General features: G+C 40.8%; 1 protein-coding gene across 5 annotated transcripts in view; it reads right to left on the bottom strand.

The window, feature by feature from the left end:
• The window catches only part of PTPRG (protein tyrosine phosphatase receptor type G), a 726,426-nt gene that overhangs the window by 234,585 nt on the left and 472,812 nt on the right, over nt 1-19,029 (bottom strand). The gene's annotated exons all lie outside the window — the stretch shown is intronic.

Below are 19,029 nucleotides of genomic sequence, written 5' to 3'. Positions count from 1 at the left end.
TCTAAGCATCATTCCTTACATATAGAATCAAGCGCTTACCCTTGGTAGGATGGGCGTGGGGATCAAACATGCAGGTGCAGGGTACAGTGTGTAGCACTATGCCTGGACCTTAACTGTGCTCCACAAATCGTCATCCTCGTCACATTAACTTTTGGCAGGCATCTTAAGATTTCTAATATGAATGTGATTGCACTGAATCTTCTAGAATGGCCCCTACTCTTTACAGAAAATCAAATCTCCTATATCATTAGCTCTCTTCCATGACCTCTATTTTCCCACTTTTCCAAATGACATGATGCTATTTTCTGAACAACCACACCCCAGATGGAGTATGGAGACTTGATACTAAATGATAAATTCCCAATGGGAAAAGGGAAGTCAGAGAGACAAGGTGAAGTACACATCAAAGGCGAACAGAGTCCTGCTGACTGAATTAACCAAGATGTTAAGAACAAGGTGACATATCTTCTCTGAAGGGTATATTTAGGGACCCCAAATCAGGACACTTTTTAGGAAAAGTTAGATAACCAAGTGGATGGGAGAAGGATGGGTAGATTCTTTTGGAGAGTATTCTTTCTTATGGTGAGTTATTTTCCTTAGACTGTGCATTCCCACTGATGCTGGCAACCTCTTATAAATGTGTTGCCTTTATGTCTGGACGGCTACAGACATCATGAATTTACTCTGAGAAAAAACCCATTCAATGAAGTGCAGATTAAAATAGTTTAATACTGGGTGAATTGCTTTGGGGACAATGCCACTAACCCAAGAAAGAAACTCTGCAAAAGTATATTCAGAAAATTACACTTCACTTTCCTTTTAAAACCCAGGCCCTCAAATGAACTAAGTTCACGGAAGGTTTTCTTATTCTTCAGCCCATGAGCAGGGGCGGCATTGTTTAATGCATCACCTGAATAGTGTGTGATACAAAATACTTTAAGATCTCTTCAAGAGCATTTTCATTTACAACTGGGTGAGGAAATTCATTTTTAGAAAATGTCTTTGAGTCATGGCTCCACCCATCAGGATAATAAAATGTCTCATAAAGAGAACAGCAGCCATAGGTCTGAAGTATCAGTTTTCCTTGCTATTTCTCTAAAGTTGTAGTCTATTGAATTATGTTAACTTTTAAAGATATCTTAAATATGAAAGTAAATAAGTTGATGGAGTTTTGCCGAGAGGGCACTGGACTTTAAATCATTTTGTTGTTATTGTTGATGAGACAAATTTAGGCACAAGCTAGAAACCTATTTTACAAAAACATCTTTGGAAGGGATTGGGGTGGCTGCTGAATATTGAGAGTAAGCCCAACAACTTTCTGTATCTGCTCTCAAGTGCCATGTTCAGAGCCTTCCTTCAGCCTCCCCCAAAGTGCATTCTTTCTAATAATGTGAATCGAAGTCAAGCTTACTGTATAGCAATCCTCTTCCTGTAGAAACATGGTGAACTGAAACTGAAGAAAAGATCTGGGAAATCGGGCAATAAAGAGATCCATTAACTGTTCCTTATATTCTTTACCCACATCACCAATTTATATCTTACCCATTTGCATTCTTCCTCTCTCCCTCCAAGCAATTATCTTCCCTGAATCATTTAATAGTTAAGTGGGAGAAAATATGCCCCTTTACCAACACATACTTAAGTGTATCATTTCTAAGAATAAGGATATTCTTTTACATATCCAGAGTAACATTATTAAAATGAGCAAGTTTCACTTTGATACAAAGTTTATTATAGATCATTATTTGGTTCTTGGTCCAGGAATCCAATCTAGGACCTAACTTTGCATTCAGTTGCCAAGTCTCTTTATACTGACCCCTCCGACCCCCAACGTTCACCTGGGACAGTTACTCAGCCTTTCTTTTTCTTTATTTGGTAGTTTGAAGTGTGCAGGCCAGTTATTATGTAGAATTGGGGTCGGTCTCATGGTTTCTCATGATTAGATTCAGGTCTTGCCTTTTGGGCAGGGGACCACAGTTGTAGTACTGTGGCTTCACAGAGCACCGATTTGCCCAGCAGGAGACCCTTCAAACAGATTCCTTTGTCATTTTGCCATGTTCCCATCATTTTTCATTCTTTAGCACCTCCTTATTAGCTGGCACAGATGTTCTAACCCCATCTTGTATTTCCCCTCTTCCAGCCCTGGAATTGGCCATTTCTTGACAGAGCCCTGGTTTCTTTTAGTGAGGAATGGTATTTAAAGACCAAACAGTTTTAACTCAATATTTTCCAAATATGTTTGATATTGGAACACTTTGGTTCTTCAAGAAAACTGTACAGCTTGAGGCTCTGTACGTCTATTCCAACCAGGACCCAGAAAACTGGGTCAACTTGGTGTAAATGAATGTCCCTCCAACACAAAGAGTGCCATGAGATATGTAAGTCTCCCCAACAACAGAAACAAACTGCACGAAGGTCAACTAAAAAAGCCACTGGTAGACTATGGGTACCAGGGTGCAACTGAAGGCCCAGTTCTATAAAGTATTTCAAACTCATGAGCGAGAATCACAGGCCTGGTGGATCATTTAATTTTACCTTGTGTAATGGTTGGAATGGAAAAGTCTGCAGGAATTCCTCTAGCCAGATCAAGGCGATAGATAACATCGAGTATAATGTGGCATAACCTGACATTTGGAAAATGGTATTCTACCCCATCACTGACCAGGAAGCATATGCTAAATCATACATATGGAAAATGGCCAAATGAATGACAACGCTATCAAGTAACGGGAGGAAGATGAGATGGGTTCTGTGAGAACAGGGTTGACAGCAGTCAATGCTCTCGTGTTATAGGGTCGTAGCATGATGTATACAGAGTCACAACAAAATGCCCACTTGGCTGCCCTTTTCTCCTGCCTTGCTCTATTTCCCCCCTTACATTTAAAACTGTCCTAGTTGCAATTTGATTTAAAACTATATATATGCCAGGTTTCCAATTTGTATCACTATCTGTGTTAAGCTGAATAAATAAAAATCAACAAATCTGAAAACGACGGCCATCTGTACTTTTATTAATGTTGTTATTTTCCAAATATTTATAAAGTGCCTACTGTATATCAGGCACTGTACTCTCATTCATTAATACTCACTGAAGTAGGTACCACCATGATCCTCATTTTACAGCCAAAGAAAAGAAGGATTTCTAAAATTACAACACTCTTTAGGACGGAGGGTGGGGTTGGGATAAAACCTAATTGTTCCGATCCTAGTCAAAACCTTAACCACTGTGCTTCCTTCCAGTAGGCAAAAAAATTTGCTTAATGCCTATTATGTATAAGGCACTATGACAAATGAAGACAGTTCGCACTTGGGAAGACAAAAATATCAATAATAAGATAAGGTTAACATTGTTTTTTGAATGCCAAAGTTGAGTTGTAGATACATGTACCACAAAAATGCCTAAGGTAGTAAATGGCTCATGGTCACGTAAGGCATACACTAAATGAATACAGAATAATACAGGCAATGGGCAAGAGGGGATATTTTCTTGAAGGTGGACTTCCTATTCTCTAATGTTGTAGTTGTTTGTGTAAGTCAGCTCTCACATCCCTGTCGTGATGGCGGCAAGAAGAAATGATCCCAATGCAAGAGTGGAAAATCCAGCAGTACTTTCTTTGGTGATTTAGAAAGCTCTACATTTTAATTTCCTCTCAAAAAACTTACATAATATCTCTCCAACGTGCACCCTCCCTCACATACATGGCCCAAGAAAAAATTCATGATGAATTAAGGAAATGGCATGCAGACAGCCCAGAGGAAAGGCCATCTACTCATAGATTCATCAGACATTTCCAGGATACTGTTGTTCATCTTTAATAGAATGGAAGAACACATAGAAAAAGCTACAGGAAAAGAACAGGTGAGATGTAAACACGATGAAATAAAGATGGTGACTAGAAAGGCAAGAGCAGAATTAATAAGAGGCAGTAGATAACAGAACAGAAGAGGCAAAATGTATTTTCCTGATCATTCTTGGGGCTACCATACAGTCAGCCAGCTGAGAACGTGGCAGTGGACAAAAAACAGTTGCCTAAGAATAAAAACATGTAGCAAAGACAAAGTAAAAATCCCAACACAGTTAATGATCTGCTGGTTCCACCTGTTGGACGATTTGCAAATGATGGTGTCAGTATTAAGGCTTTGGATAATAGGTTCTTACTCTAACTTGATTTTTAGATTATGCTGTACCTTCACTACTATATAGCCAGATCACACACACTCAACACAACACGTTCTAATTCTTTCATTCTGCCATTGCCATCAGACAGGAAGACTGATGAGGGCAGGAAGGCCACCTGCCTAGTTAAAGGCTGTGTCTTGAACGGTGCTGTTCTTGTAAATACTATTAATTCATATTTTGGAATGAATAAAATGAGTGGGAGCTCTGGGTAGCTAGCTGCAAGGACAGTCAAATGATAAAGCCACAATCATTATAATGAAGTTCTTGCTATCTCTAAGAACAAATAACGTAAGATGCGTAGCAGGGAGAGATCAGGATACTAAGAGAATGAATGGACTTAAACTGCTGGAGAAAATGTTCAGGAAGGCCCAAATATAAGCCCAAATCACTATGAAATGGCTAAGTGGACCCAGGTATGGGTCTGCTAAACCCAGATTATATTACTTTCTCTTTCATCTGCAAGGAATTTCAAACCGTTTTCCACCCAAGCAACTCTAGTCTGAAATTTTAACACTACAACACAAGAAAATCTATTCACTTAAATTATGGAGAAAAATGGTAAATACACACTATGTATATTATATAACAAACACTCTGAATTCAGAACTATGATATGGGTATTTTGTTTTATATCAATGAACAGTCTTTACTCCCAGTTACTTTTTTAAAGGGTCATGATTATATTGTTACCCCCTGTGATGGTTAATTTTATGTGTCGACTTGGCCCTAGCTATGGTGCCTGGCTGTTTGGTCAAACATTATTCCAGATGTTGCTGTAAAGGTATTTTAAAAAAAATATATGACTACTATTTAAATCACTAGACTCTGAGTAAAGCCGATTACCCTCCATAACGTGGCGGCCACGTGCAATCAGTTGAAAGCCAGAGGGTGCCCTAAGAGGAAGGAATTCTGTCTCCAGATTGCAACACAGAAATTCGGCCTGAGTTTCCAGCCTTGAGACTTAAGCCTGCAACATCATCTCTTGCTGGAATTTCCAGCCTGCTCTGCACATTGCATACCTGCCCATCTCCACAACTGAGGCAGCCATTTCCTTAAAATCTCAATCTCCCTCCCTCTCTGTTTGTCTGTCTCTCTGTCTCTCTCTCTCGTATATAACTCCTATTGGTCCTATTTCTCTGGTGAGCTCTGACTAATACACCCCTAAATGTCACTGCTGATTTTAAGCAAAACACACCCAGACATATTTATATGTGTCTGTGCATCACATTATAAAACGGTTCTGCAACCCTGTTCCTTTTTGAGTTTCTTTGAGCTCTGAGCTCTATCCTCTTCATTCATCTCTTTCTAACAAGCCTCTCCCCTGCAGAATGGGGCTACATTCTATTATATCCTACTACAACCCAGTTCACACTCTCCTGACTTACAGAAAAATATCCATGAACTTGACAGACAACACAACTGGGTGATATTAAATGAAGACCAAAGGACATGGGCTACAGCATCAGACCTGATTTGTATACGGAAGACACCTGAGATCTCTAAGGCTCAGTGTCCCCTTCTGTCACATAGAGGTAATACTGACCTCATGGGATCACTGTAATAATGAATCACTACTCACCTGCTTGGGAAAAGTAAGAAGAAATTCAACAACTCTCACTTTTTATTATTATGTATCTTTATTACTTTCTTTATGACCAGAATGGATATGTAAATAAAGGTGAAAATAAATTGTTTGGGCCGGCCAACAATCCCAATGAGTCATGCCACAAGGTGTAGCAAAGAAACCTGTGTGTGGGCTTCACACAGCCTTCAGTGGAAGAATATTTTTAGAAGAACCGTGCCCCAGAGAACAGCAGGCATTCAACATCTTTACACGCAAGGTAGCATTTAAATAAACATTCTGAAACGTTTGCTTTATACAGTATCATTAATCGCAGAGTGCACTAATCCTTAATTATTTCCCTTGCTCTGTAATATGGAATTATCTTCAACTATATACAGCAGGAATCCAAATTTTGGGAGCAAAAGAACCCAAATTGCACAGCAGGCCTATGACTCCTATACCATCAGGTGTCAGGGTGTTTTGGGGATCCCTTTTAAAAGGCTCTGCGTGAAACTTGTTTATGCCGTTATAAGTCTATTTATTAGTTGCTTTTTGGAATTTCTGGTTCGGTGATTCATCTGACTAGTCAAACATTTAACTTTTGCACTCGTCTCTTGGTAGGGAAAAGCTCAGGCTCTTGCTTCCAACAGTAAGGGATTTACTATGCATGATTTGTTGAGTTATTTCTTACAGTTCAGCATCAGTTTGGACATAAATGAGGTGGGTTCAGCATCTGGCTACATGTTGCTTAGATTCCCTCATCACAGACTCAGGAAGGACGGCAGTAAGTTCCAGCTCTCCCATTCAATAGCTGTGTGAGCCGCTGGTTGAAGTTAGTCATCCTCTCCGCGTCTTAGCAGCCCCATGAGGAAACTGAAGATCAGAAATCTGTCACTGGGCTACACTGAGGATTAAATAAAATAACTCAAGTAAAGCACCTCCCATGGCATCTGGCTTACGATAGGCCTCCTATTGTTTCACGTGTCTTTAAAAATTAGCTAATGGGGGAAAAAAAGAAAGGGGGAAAACACAAATAAGTTAGTGAAAGGGTTGTTTGCAATAAACCCAAATTGGACACTACCCAGATGCTAATCAATAATGGACCTTCCAATAATTGGAAACTACCCAGATGCTAATCAATAACAATTGTAGTGCCAATGTAGAATGCACTACAATGGCAGGTAATGATATGGACGAGTCTCACAAACCATGCTGAGACAAACAAACCAGAAATTTTCTTTAAAAAAAAAAAAAAAAAAAAAAAGGATACACTGTGTGATTCTGCTGGAATGATGTACAAAATCAGGAGAAACTCTTGCACTCAGAAGCCAACACAGTGGTTACCCCTGGCGAGTGGTAACTGCAAGAGGGATCTTGGGGAAGGAGGGGGTGAGAAAGTGCTCTTTCTTGATCTGGGGCCTGGTTCCAAGTGTATGAAAATTCGTTCAGCTGTACGCTGATTACCTGTGAATTTTCCTCTTTGTGTATATTTCAATAACAAAGAAATAAAATGAGTGAAAAAGTTGTGCTTTTGAAACTGCGATAAACAAAATATAGTCTTCTCCTATGATAATGGAGCACGGCTGAGGTTGCTTCCCTGCTCTGTACCCATTCCGTTCAACAGAGGCTGCTCTAAGCAGGAGGATAAGGCTAGGGAGATCTTATCTGTGTCACAGAGCAAGTTTGGGTGGCTGGCTCAGAGCGTGCAGAATCACACCAGCCGAGGACTAAATAACAATTACACGGACCAAGCACTGCTTCTTTCCACCCTTCCCCTTGAGGCAGACACTGCAAAATGAAGCCCAGAGGCAGCAGCGGAGGGCTGCTTTAATGTATCCAATTCTTACAATACTTTACGTGACTTAATTCCTTCCATCCTTGGGGTATTTGGAGGGTAGGTACTATTATAATATTTTCCCCATTTTATACAAAAGGAAATTAAGGCTGAGATATTGGGTCTTGTCTGAGAAGTAATAAAGTCAGGATTCAAACCCAGGCATTTGATTGCACAGCCTACACTTTAAAAATCCTCTCCACACAGCATCCTGATCAGAATTCCCATTAGCGGTGAGAACTACCTATTAGCTATTGCTAGGATCCTAGCACAAAGCTTCCAGGGAGGTGGTTCTCAAAGACGGGTGATTTCTGGACCCCAGAGGACATTTGTCAATGTCTGGAGACATTTTTGGTGGGTGTCACTAGGGGGTAGATCCTACTGGCATCTAGTGGGTAGAGGCCAGGGAGGTCACTAAACACCGTACAATGCGTAGGACGCTCCCCGCCAAAGCAACTAATTATTTTGCTGCAAATGTCAATAGTGCTGAAGTGTAGAAACCTCGCTTACACCCACTGCCACACGAAGTCTAGTCGATGAATGTGGTGAAGCTCTTTGTTTTCCTTTCTCTTTCCTACAACCGAACTTGCAGGGAGGAGGAACAAGTCTGCTGTAATGGGGCTCAAAGATTGGAGAGTCTTGCCCTTACCCATAAACCAGTAACTTCAAGACCTCGTTCACCTATTGCAGTTACTGTAATAACCTTCTTCTCTATTAAAACAACCTTTCCTTGCTTGCATAGCTGTTTTGTACATAAGCTTCTGGTTCTGAAATGCTTAACACCTTGGACACAGCGGAGGGGGAGGGGACCGCCTAGGTGCATCTGGAACTCATTTGTATTTCAAAAACACTAAAATAACCACCGCAGGTTTGTGCTCTTTGTAATGTGAAGCTTTTTAGAAATCGCTTGTACTTGGGAGTAACAGCCACATGATTCACCATGAAATAAAGTCTGGAAAATCATTTTGGATAAATGGACCTATAAATCCAATAGAATTTCCATGACAACATAGACTGCAACACTCAACCACAAATAAAAGGCTATAAATCATTCCAAACCAACGAGGAATCGGCAATAGGTCTCCCGTTTTGAAATACAAGAAACCTGAAATACAGTTTATTTGTTACTGACTCACCCAAAGTTCCCATTATGGTTCTTCCCTCATTTCTGATATTGTATTTTCTACCTCATAATAGGTTCTGGAGAAATGACGATGCCATGAATTTGTAATCAAGCTAAATAAAATTAACACAGGTATAGAGTTGGTGTATCCCTCCCTTTCTCCCAGCCAGAAACCTGCAAGAAAGCTTGTGCACAAAGAAAAGTTGTGCAGTTTTATCCAGAAAACTGCATTTTGCCCTTTGCAGCTAAATGTTGCTAAATCAGGAGGGTCTCCCTAAGAAACAGGTTATGCAAAACATCTCTGAGAACACACATGCCAGACAATCTGGACGCTTCCCAAAAGCTTTCTTGAGTTCTATAAATCAAAACCGCACCCTCTAGTGTTCTAAAGGTAATCTCCACAGTGAGGCATCTTTTAGATTAGTTTGGTCAATTGAACTAGAACATCTGTTCTTTAAAACAGCTCTCTGCTTCTCAGGTCTTCTGTTTAACTCTGGTGGAGGTGCCCTTACAATGGACTCTTCTAGGTCCAGTGTGCTGGGACCTCTCCCACTGGGTGGTACTGGCCCCAGGACCAAGCCCGTAGCAGGCACTCGTTAAATGACTGTGGAATAAATAAATGGAAGGAAGTTATTTCTCGCACGGGAGGAAATGCATTGCCTTGCTCTATTCGAACCCTCTCTGATTTCGAAGTCTCCCTTAGAGCCAACAGCTTTGGGTAGATAACTGGTAGAGGATGGAAAATCAATTTATGGAGCTACGGATTTGGCTTCCAGAAGGGCTGCACATCTCCTGAAATACTGCCAAGGGTGGTACGTGTGCACACTGGACAGTGTCTATCTCTTTTCATCAGATAAACTCTTACGGTTCCCTCTATTACCACATGCTGATAACACTTCAAAACACATTTTCAGTCCTGATGTCACGTGGTCTATGGCTTTCATCAAAATCGTCAAGGGCTCTGCAAGCCAGAAAGGTTAAGAATCACTGGTACAAACAAACAAACAAACAAACAAAAAACAAGTGAACATGCCTCTATGAGCACAAAATCCTTTCTCCAAGACAGGTCCCTAGAAGTGGTTCTAATTGTCCCCAGAAAAGGGGACACACCTTTTGTATTCTAGTCAATAATAAGAAAACCTATCTTCCCACACCACTGCTAACATTGGATTTATGGATCCTTCTTTTTCACACATTGGGTGAACACTTCTGTTTTCATTTTTTAATCTTCCTGATAACCAATAAGAATGAGGATCTTTATTCATTTTTTTCTAATGATTTTCCTTTTTATAATTTAAGGAGAATCTTTATTCAGAAAACTGAGGCTTGGTCACAAGTGTTGCAAATACAAAGACAAATATACAAGTATATTTATTTGCCCCATATTGTTGGTATCATGGGAAAAAATTCACATGCATAATAAATAGGAGAATTGGTAAGATAACCGATGGAAGAGAAGAAAAGAAATTGACAAGTAGGCACTAACACTGAAACTTCCTGAAGACATATTACTAATGGAGAAAGTCAAGATGCAGAATAAATACACATTTGACTTTTTAAATGCCATACAACAAAATGTTTGTTGTGTATGTATATGCACAGATATACAGGACTAAGGAAAGTCAAGAAAACGATCTGGAAAATAACATAAACTAACAACAGTGGTTTTCTCTAGGGAGGGGATTGATTTTGAGCCAAGAAAGGTGGTTTGTTTTATTGCACCTGTTTAAAATACTTGCTGGCTCTAAATAATAGTTCATCTGGCGGGGGCAAAGAAACTTAAAATGAGGGGGAAAAAAGAGAAAAATCGAAAAATAAAAGAACAAAATCAAAATCCCCAACAACGACTGCAGAAGGAGAAGGTGAAGCTAATGGATCCATTTGGGGGACCAAACTCAGAAAATCAGCGTCATCAGCAAAGCGCTCCAAAGGAATGAATCCATCAGCCCCTAGCGACAGAGAGCACAGTATCACACAGGCTATGATCCTGCTCTATTCCTGACTTCACTTTAACACGATTCACTCTTCATTTATTTCTGCCTGCAATGAAACACACGACTATTCAAGCTTGCTAACACTCTGAAGAAGAAAAAAAAAGATGGAGCTACTGTTTCTGATCTACACAGACTATGCAATTCATTTAACACGGCTGTTCTGTTGAAAAGTATATTTATTTAGACTAATAGTTTCCCACCTACCTAGCCATAAAATTACAGTGTGCACACCTAGTAAACACAAAGTACTAATTCTCCCAGACCATATCTTCGGTCAGAAAAACACCAACATTTGAATTAGGGAGCAAAACAAGGCTGCCCAAAGCTGGGGAGAGCACTAGCTCTGCTGATGTACTGGGTACAACTTGGAAGCGATGATTTAGGGAGAAGCTTTTAGGAAGTGGTTGAAGGCCTCGGTGGTAATGAGGACAGAGTTCTGCCACCATCATTGCTTTGATCGTCGTTCAAAATATCCTTGGCTGAATGACTCTCCTTTCCATGAATTCACCAGAGTATGATTTTGGATTTCAGAATCTTATAATCAGAGCAAACACACGATGGAGTAGCAAAGATATGTTTAGAAAATACAAGTTCCAGTTCAAGCTCTGCCTCATCTGGTGTTAAAATCGGAAGCAAATCACTTAATATTTCTAGATCCCTGTTTCCAAACATGGAAAACTGAGATGATGGTATTAGGTTAGTTTGGAGGATGATGACTTAAGAAAAGGTTTGATGATTGACTCTAAGTGTACAGGTCTGGTGTTAGGATTAAACACTACAGGGAAAACAAGAATGCCACAAAACCTACGGGATGATATTAATATCATCTTCTTCCTCATTATTACTATGGCTATTATAATTATTACATGAAAATTGTTTTCAAAAAAATAGATTTCTCTCTTCAACTTGCTATGTAGTACAAAATTCATTGACTGTATGACTTGCGAGTGAGTCCTCTGTTGATTAGATTTTCCCATTTCCCATTCTGTTCCATATTCCTTTTCTCCCAACATTTTCTTATGAAAAAATTTTAAACATAAGCGCAAAGTTGAAGAATATTACTGTGAACACCTATATATCACCACTTAGATTCTACCATTAATATTCTAAGAAACTTGCTTTATCAAATAACAATCCATTCCTCTAGCCATCCATTTTATCAGGTACTGCATTTTAAAGGAAAAAAAAAAAAAACAACCCATCAGCACTATTCGGCAGTCAACCAGTCAAACTAGTAACCTCAACATTAAGAGAAAGCCAGGCAATGTTTTCCAGGCTTTGGATCCAAGCCAGAGAATGCCTTGCTGGTTTGCAAGGGGGTTAATAACTCCATTAATGACAACATCTTGAGATTCTGATAGCTACATCTCCGCAGGGAACTGTTAATAATTTGGAATAAAGACAGAGTTTAAGGGATGGGACAAAAACAACAAAATATCAAAGCTATGGCTTTAAGAAGCCAAAAGTCTACAGGAGACGGTGTCAGCCAATAATCTTGTTATTGATGGGCTCCATTCATGACTATACATTAAATATAACTGTGTCCCAACACTTGTTTCACTTACCTTGAATTTATAATACATAACGTAACCGTGAACACAATCAGAAGTCTATCCAGGAAGCGTGGTTTATAATCTCCAAATATGAGATTCAGCCACCATGGAGAGTCTTCCCCACAAAACTCCAGCCCAAAATCTTAATGAAGAAGGTACTTTAAATCAAAAGGACCTTAAAATTGGCTGTCTTAGTTGGGATTGAAGTAGTGTCATGTATGTTACTAGGGAGATTCATGGAGCTCAAGAAGCATGATTTATAATAGCAAAATACTATAGATAAATTCATTGTCAATCAATAAGAAAATGACTAAATAAATTGGGTGCATACTGTGGAATATTATACAGCTCTTTAAAAAGAATGATGTTGATCCTATATCTGATATGCAAGGATGCCCATGATATACCAATGAGTCAAAAAGGTAAGTTATGGAACACTATGTACATAACTGTCTCATTGTTCAAGTAAAGGAAAAAATACAGAAACACAAACAGGGAGGAGGAAAAGAACACGTGGAACAATCTAGAAGAAACGTAACTATGGTCTGAGAACTGAAAATGGAGAGATAGAGATGAAACAATGGCTTCAATTTTTACTTCATAAGTTCAGTACTGTTTAAAAATTTTTTTAACCAGGAAAACGTCTTTTGTAAATATTTAAAATAATAAGCAAAAGACAGCAACTGCAAAGAAAGACTAAAACAGGAACCAAACAGTACACGGATGACAAGATGTGCCATCAAACTTTATGAAGTGTTGCCATGCATGTAGAACAGTGCCCTTCATAAACGCACTTGTAAGTAACCTTGATAAAGTTTCAGAGCGAGCACTCATGTAACACTTCTGGACCCCAGAAACCCCATATACTTCCATCTGATCAATACCCTCAACCAGGAGTAACCATCTCCTGATGTCCAACAGCGGAGATTCATTCTCCTGACCAGATGGCTTTTAAGCTCATTCTAAGCAAGAGGTGCTATGATGCTTTAAAGCAAATCCTCTCTCTTTCGTACCAGGCCTCAGTCCACATTGTTACAAGGTTGAAAGCTGTAAGATCAGTGAGTTCTTATTCCCTGGTTCTCCTGTGGGTGATGGGGGTTTGGTGGAGTGTATCAGAGTCTTCAGAGACAACCTTTTGAGCTATTTTCAAGGTGACTGCTGGGAGGTGGATGGGAGGAGGTCCCAAGGAACCAGAATTTGAGACACTCCAAGTCTCAAAAGCATCATCCATACTTCTGTGAGCTCCACTTATAAAATAGCCATGGGGCTATGTGCTTTACAAAAATTAGGGAATTTTTTTTTTTGTCATGACAGCTCTAACAGGGAGGTGCTGTTGTCCTCATTTTAAAGACAGGAAAAGGGAGATATAGAAAAGTCTAGAAACTGCTTCAGGAACAGCTGGTGAGCAGTCAGGGTCCCAGCCTTGCTCCTCCCCAACAGACCAGACGCTTGGGGATGTGCCCCATGGGACCCATGAGATACTGGAGGGTTATTCAACTCGGCCCATCAAGGCAGTGTTCTACTGTGGAGCCCTCAGCTCTTTCCGGTGTGATGATCGCTCATGGGCACCAGGCAGAGCGCACCCAGCAGACACCATGGCGCAGTTCAGAGCAGCAAAGAGCCTCGCTCTGGGATCTCAACTTGAGTGGGTTCTGATCACTAGGGCTCTGTTTTCTTTCTTCAGGGAACCTGCATGTGGTTTGTCTCAACAACTGCTTCGGTTCCAGTTCAAGCTCTGTCCTATCTGCTAGATGCTGTGAGCGCTCTGCATTCGCCCTGGTCCCTACTCCCTACTAGGGTCATGCTAACCAGCAGCACCTAGGCATGTACTGAAGCCCAGCACAGACCCACTGCCCACCTACTTGTCACAGAAACTCCCCAGAGCCATAAACGCAGGCCAAGAACAAGAACCAGCGGAGTCCATAGGAGGTGTTACCCGGACACCAACAAAATGGAGGAGAGGGGAGGGCTTTAGAATCAAAGAACAGACCCATTTAAACTGAACACCCAAATGTCATTATTTCGCGTTGTCAAGCTCCCTCTTCACTATAAGGCAACTTACTCTTGCTTCCACAGTTACTAAGTAGAGGTCAGGAGTGGAGTTGTACCAGACACCGAAGAACTATGGCGAGGTAAACGCAATTTTCCATCCTGTTTCTGAAAGGCTGGATCCATGGGGATTTGCATGCTAGGGGAAACACACCTGCATATGTACTGCTGTTTTCAAAGGGGTCGCTGGTAGGGATTATATTTTTATTCAGACCACTGTATTCCATCCTAATTTAGCCCATGCCCTGGTCTAAGGGTTGGCGTATTGGGCTTTATTATTTCTTCAAACACCTACAGCTCACTTATTTTTAACACGCTGGCTTAGTAATTCCTACCCATGGATTCCTCCACATGATTGTCTATTTGTGCTGCATGGAAATACCATTTTTTGGTTCTCAGTCTAAGAGCACAGATTGGTACAGAACATAGAGCTTTCTGAATTTCCTGAGTCTTAAACAGCACGTTAAGACTCATCTGGAGCTCTTGGGCATTACCTTTTTGGAACATTAACCGCACAGCAGACTGATTTCCTTTTGCAAAACCATTCTGCTGGGTTTCCAGGCCGTCAACACCATGGCTCTTGGAGCTGTGAACCTGTTCGGGCACTGCTTTGGCACAGTCGTCATCTTTGCGAGTTGGCATCCGTGGCAGCAAAGCTCTGAGTTCATTTTCCAGTTTTGTGAACTGTTACCAGTGTACACAACCGTGTCAATGGTTGGGGATGAGAGAAAATGCACTGACTGATGTGGGGACATGATAACACTCTGGGGTGTAGATATCCCAACACATCTCAGGAAACAGAGCTCTCTGGATGCCCCTGGTCAATCAACCCACAAAGAAGCATTTCTCTGAAAGGAAGAGTGATACTTCTCCATCTTCTTGCGCAGGAAAAAAACGGCAAAAATTGGAGGATGAAGGATGGAGTGAACTTTAAATCAGAATTTCCTAAGAACGCTCCCATGTCCAGCTGAGAATGACTGTGGCTTCTCACCATAAAGATCATCAGAAAGACCCCACAAACTGTCCTATAGGTATGACCAGGGTTTACTACCCCCTTTCTCTAAGATAGAAGGCCCATTAAAACCCTGATCTTGGGACTACTCTGGTGGCCCAGTGGTTAAGACTCTGCGTTTCCAATGCAGGTGGCACGGGTTCAATCCCTGGTGGGGGAACTAAGATTCCACACACCGCGTGGCGTGGCCAAAAGATTAAAAAATAAATAAATAAAATCCTGATCTTAATTGCAAATATCTCCCAAAATAGTGAGTGAAAACATTAATTTCAGGTCTGTCATCAGAATCATCTGCATTTTTCTGGAAATGTGGATAAACCCTTGTGTTCAGATGAAAGACCATAAATTTTTATCTCAAATTTATTCCAAAACCACTAGCTTGCTTGAAATAAAAAATCACATTTTTCAGAGAGCATGTTTAATGTGCTCTGGGTCTTTAACTCTCCATCCTATCTGTCGTCTTCCTTCTCATGTCCATAGATAGCACAGAGCCTTGAGTAAATTCAACAAAAATAGCTTGTCTTCCTCACATTCTCCACCAGCAACCACCCCAAATAAAGACGAAGTCCAGGCAAAGCACAGCAAGTGCCAGGCCAGCACCGTTTAGCAACAAAGCCATTCCTCCCTTTCTAAACCAGTGATTCTCAAACAGGGGTGACACTGCTCCCCAGGGGACACTTGGCAACATCTGGAGACATTTTTGATTGACACGCTGTGGCGTGGGTGCTACTGGCATATTGTAGGTAGAGGCTCAGGATGCTAGTAGACACTCTAGAATGCACATGACACAATAAAGAAATATCCAGCCCAAAGCGTCAGTGCTAAGGTTGAGTTGCCCTGTTCTATTTAGACTCACTGGACAATGGCTCAGAAGCTCCTCATACACAGAATGTAGCACATCACTTATATCTCAGTGGAGGTCAAAAATTTCCAATATCATGACGACTGGACTAACATTTCCTCTTTGGCATATCCCCAAATCAATCCTGTCTGGACAAGATGTCCACATCATGATGTTTGTCTACTGGCTGCTGGGTTAAGAAGCGCACAATACACTTGGGTACGAACACTGGGGCTAATGCATGATGGCAGAGCTGTCAGAGACTTGGGTTACAGAGTCACATGAACTTGAGTTGGAATCCTGTTTCTACTGCTTTCTAGCTGGGTGAACTTATGCAATGCTATGGGTTGAACTGTATTCCCTAAAAAAGATGTTGCAGTCCTAAACACAATGCCTGTGAATGTGACCTTATCTGGAAACAGGGTCTTTGCCCATGATCAAGTGAAGATGAGGTCATGAGGATGGATTCTAATCCAATATGACTGTTCTTATAAAAAGGAGAAATCTGGACACAAAGACACACACAGGGAGAGAGAACGCCTTGTGAAGGTAAAGCAGGTGATGCACTTGTAAGTCAAGGAATGCTACAGATTGCCAGGAAGTCCCCAGCAATTAAGAGAGAAGCACAGAACAGATTCTCTTTCAAGGCCCTCGAAAGGAACCAACACTGCTGACACCCTGATCTCAAACTATTAGCCTCCAGAAGTGAGCAACAGTAAATTTCTGTTGTTTTAAGCTCTCCCACTTATGATACTTTGTTAAGGCACCCCTAGAAAACTAATATGGGGAACTTTGCATGTGTCTTAGACTTCAGTGTCTGTTAAGTGGGATTAAATATAATAGCATCTAGTTCTTGAGGTTGCTGTGAAAAGCACATGTGACAAGATAAAGCCGACCGACTAGCCTGAGTTAGATGCTCAAAAAGCAGGAGCTGCTCTCGCATTAGCACGCCTGCCCTCAGTGATTGCAGCCATTGTAGCTCCACTTCTGCTGCACCATCACCTTTTTTCTCTTTCTAATCGAAAATGTAAAAAAGTAAGTACGGTGTCATCTTTAAAATGAGTGTAATTCTATAATAATAGTCCTATATAAATTACCGCTTTAAATTTTGCAATGCAGTGAATGCGTGGACTCAATTCCACTAACACTTGAAACATAATTGGGCCTTAATTACAATATTAACCACAATAGCAATTTATGATGTGAGTGTATCAATTCAGAACAACCAGAAGCAGGAAAGCTTAAGATGTAATTCTACCTGGAAAACTCCTACTCACCATCTTTCAAGATTCAAATTAAGTGTTACCCGCTATGTGAAGTATTTCCTGACTAGGACGCCTGACCAACCAGCCGGCCGCCCCACAGGAGCCCAGAGGCAGGGACTACTTTCTGCTCCCAATATAGGCTGTAATTCAGCCTTTAAAAGTCATCTGTAAACTTATTTGGCAACACACATGCCTTTCCTGTGTAAGCACTGTATAGTGAGAAACCACATATTTTTCGTCTTTGAATGCCCTGTCACATGTTGTCACATGGTTAATAAATTTAAAAAATAATGCAGTTCTGTTAAGACTGTGAAATGTGATTTTTTTTAAAGGTATAAATATAATAGGGATTCCCAATTTGGTTCCATTTCCATAAACCGGAAAGAATTCAAATGTCCCAAAGAGATGCACGTTAGGCAGCTGCCTCCTCAGCCCCCACTGTTAACCTTGCCTCTTCCTCCTTACGGTCTTCCCAGGCAGCCAGGGGAAACGAGAGACTCCTAGAAGAACCAAGACTTTCCTGATTCTTTTCTCTTCGTCAAATTATCTGGCCCACGTCTCTCTCCCTGGAGGTCCCCACTACCGTCAAGAAACAGCAAGCTGATGAGATCAACTGATCCTTACAAATGAGTTTGTGGACAGAAACATATCTTAACAAGCTACTCTGAGCACGCGACATGTACACGGAAGACCAACTGGAGAGAGAAGATAAAACCATAATCCAAAATAATAGGTAACTAATAATGGACATCTTCAATACCATCAAAAGCCTACCAGGAGATTCTGGAGGCAGACAGGACTTTTCCCTGGCTCAGAGCTATAGAAGCTATAGAGTTTTAGTGTCCCAAGAATACTCCTCTAACTCAGCGAGCACTGGATATCAGTAGCAATTAACTTTGGTCATGAACAGGCAAAAGGGGACAGAAAGGACCAAAGTCAGCAGAAGGAGTATGTAGCGGTGAAGACGAGGTTACTGACCAGGAAGAAGCACTAGGGAGACGTCAAGGGTGGTGGAAATATTTCATATCTTGATCTGGACGGTAGTTACCTGGGTGGACACATACGTAAAATCCATCGTGCCACACACTTCAGCGTGAAAACTTGACTATAGGTATGTTATACCCCAATAGAAAGGTTTAATAATTCAACACTGTAGGAACAGGCTTGGCAGAGCTGAAAAGTCAAATTCTCTAACAGCCAGTTTGAGCCTTCTGACCCTTTAAAAGCCCTGGGGGTGAGGGAGAATATCAGGGATGTCAAGATTTTAGTTTACATTTAGATGAGAAGAAATCTCAGAATGGAGACCATTCCCTGGAGGCCCGGTGAAGGGCCCTGAATATAACTCACCGCATACTTTTTAGCCCCAGCACCACAGGTGTGAACCAGAAGTCATGCTTATCTTTCTTACAGCAAACAAATCATGCCTTCAGAATATTAAGCACCAGCCTGAGAAGTTTCAAATATATTAAAAGCAAAGCACTGAAGGTCAAAATACAGATAATCGCTTACAAATTACTGATTTCCTTTGCAGAGCAATTACATTTATAAATATGAATACTACCTATATTAAACCAAGAAAAATGACACTCAAGTATCTGTCAAGAGTTTGATGTA

Source organism: Balaenoptera ricei, chromosome 11 (assembly GCF_028023285.1).
Source record: "Balaenoptera ricei isolate mBalRic1 chromosome 11, mBalRic1.hap2, whole genome shotgun sequence".
Classification (NCBI taxonomy): Eukaryota; Metazoa; Chordata; class Mammalia; order Artiodactyla; family Balaenopteridae; genus Balaenoptera; species Balaenoptera ricei.
Note: the sequence above shows the minus strand (reverse complement) of the source record. Positions and strands in the feature narration are given on the sequence as shown.